Source organism: Chrysochloris asiatica, unplaced genomic scaffold (genome assembly GCF_000296735.1).
Source record: "Chrysochloris asiatica unplaced genomic scaffold, ChrAsi1.0 scaffold00009, whole genome shotgun sequence".
In the NCBI taxonomy this organism is placed as follows: Eukaryota; Metazoa; Chordata; class Mammalia; order Afrosoricida; family Chrysochloridae; genus Chrysochloris; species Chrysochloris asiatica.
Window position 1 is genome coordinate 7,891,339 of NW_006408527.1, and position 2,450 is coordinate 7,893,788.

The window sequence follows — 2,450 nt, forward strand, 5'->3', positions numbered from 1 at the left end:
AGAGAGAGAGAGAGAGAGAGAAAGTTTCAAAAAGTTCATCAAAAAATGGGAATTTTTCCAAGAACTTTTTGAAGTCCGCTCGTACATGTCTGTGTGTTATTGTTGTTATGTGCCGCTGAGTGGATTCCAACTCATAATGACTCTGTCCAGGGTCTCTTAGGTCCTGGTGTGGTGATGTAGGATAAGCAGAGAACTGCTAAACATAAGGTCAGCAGTTCAAACCCACCAGCCAATCCTCAGAAACCCCTATACACAGCTCTGAGTGGAAATCAATGAGGTGGTGCTTAACAACAACAACAGCAAATCTGTGCAAGAGCAGAAAGCCTCATCTTTCTTCTGTGGAGCAGCTGGTGAGCTCAAACTGGCAACCTTGTGGTTTGCAGTCCAGTGCTTATCCTACAGAGCCATATGTAAGTGTATATATGAATGTAGACAAATTGATGCATTTGAGCTATTTGTGTTAAAAGAGAATATTAAAAGTACCATGGACTGCCAAAAGAACAAACAAATCTGTGTTGGAAGAAATACAGCCAGAATGCTCTTAGAAGCCAGTATGGCCAGACTTCATCTCTCATACTTTGGACTTGTTATCAGGAGAGACCAATCCCTGGAGAAGGACATCATACTTGGTAAGTGGAGGGTCAGCAATAAAGAGGAAGACCCCTGACAAGATGGATTGGCAAGTAGCAGCAGCAATGGGCTCACATAGCAACAATTGTGAGGTTGGCGTAGGACTGGGATGTGTTTCGTTCTGTTGTGCATAAGGTCGCTATGAACTGGTACCAACTCGATGGCACCTAACAACAACATATATGTATGTCACATATATGTATATATGAGAGTAGGTTAGAAAATATTGCTACTAGGATTCCAGTTCATATATGCACAGGTGTATTTTAAGCATTGGGCTGCTAACCAAAAGGTCTGCAATTTGAACCCACCAGCAGCTTGAAGGAAGAAAGATGAGACAGTCTGCTTCTGTAAAGATCTGCAGCCTTTGAAACCCTACACAGTAGTTCTAGCCTGTCTTAAAGGGATGCTATGAGTCAGAATCGACTTGACAACAGTGCATTTTAGGTTTGGTTTATTTCAAACAAAATGTGTTTAAACATGTCTATATCATTAGTGGATAGCTGCAGACAAGTTCTCTCAGTAATGTACTTGTCTTAAGCACTTTGTTTGTTGTTAAGTGCTATCAAGTCCATTCTGATTCATAGTGACCCTGTATAGGGTTTCTGAGGAGTAACTGGTGGGTTTAAACCACTGATCTTACAGTTAGCTGCCCAGTGCTTATCCTACATCACCATGCCAGGACCTTTAGTCTCTTTAGGGTGCTTTCAAAAAAGATATCCAATCAAAATGGTGGTTTCTAAGGGGGATCTGCTGGGCCAGTTAAATTCAAGGCAGAGAAGTACGTTATGACAACTGTTATGGGAGATTCCAAAGGGGTCATCTTGACAGATTTTCTCCGAGGACATAGAATGATCACGGGGAAGTGGTTTGAAGAAAATAGAAGACTGCATTAATGAATAAAAGGCCAGGAAATTTGTCTTGAGGGATCTTTTCCCATCACAACACTGTACCTACTCATCATTCTTCAAGGACAAGGGCTGTCCTATGAAAATCTCATTGGGAAACCTTACTCCATCCACCCTACAGCCCTGATCTTGTCGCTTCAGACTTCTTTTTGTTCTTAAAACTCAAAGGACAGTTAACAGAACATGATTTGAGTCCCTCAAAGATGCCAAAACTGCCTTTTAAAATCTATAAATCAAAGAGCTCAGAATTCTTCAGGGAAGGGTTAAAATAAAATAATAATTAAAATTTAGTGCTGTTCAGTCACTTCCAACTTCTAGTGATCCTGTATAGGGTTTCCAAGGAGTAACTGGTGGGTTTGAACTGCCAGCCTTGCAGTTAGCAATCCAGTGCTTTCCTGAAGCCACACCAGGGTTCCAGAGAAGGGTTGTTGTTTTAAGTATCATTGAGGAGGTTCTGACTTGTAGCAACGCTTTACAGGGTTCTTAGGGAGCAGCTGGTAGGTTCAAATGATTGACCTTAAAGTTAGTTGTCTAATGCTCATCCTACAGTACAACACTAGAGAGATGAAACTACTGTCAGAAGTGTATAGACCTAGAAGGAGGAGATGCTGAGAAACAATAGCTTCACATTTTGATGTTTCTGTTTGATTAAAGTTTCTATGATTTTGTTGCAATACTTTTTGACTTGTTGCTATTAAGTGTTGTCAAGCCAGTCTCAACCCATAATGACTCTGTATAGGGTTTCCAAGGAGCCACTGGTGGGCTTGAACCACCAACCTTATGGTTCAAAGTGACTTTGCAGGCCAGCGCATATACATATGGTTGTATGATTGGTTGGTTAGTACCATGGAGTCGGTTCTGACTCATAGAGACCCTGAACAGGGTTTCCGAGGCTGTAAATCTTTATGGGAG

General features: G+C 41.4%; 1 protein-coding gene across 1 annotated transcript in view; it reads left to right on the forward strand.

The window, feature by feature from the left end:
- The window catches only part of RD3 (retinal degeneration 3), an 8,486-nt gene that overhangs the window by 1,022 nt on the left and 5,014 nt on the right, over window positions 1-2,450 (forward strand). The gene's annotated exons all lie outside the window — the stretch shown is intronic.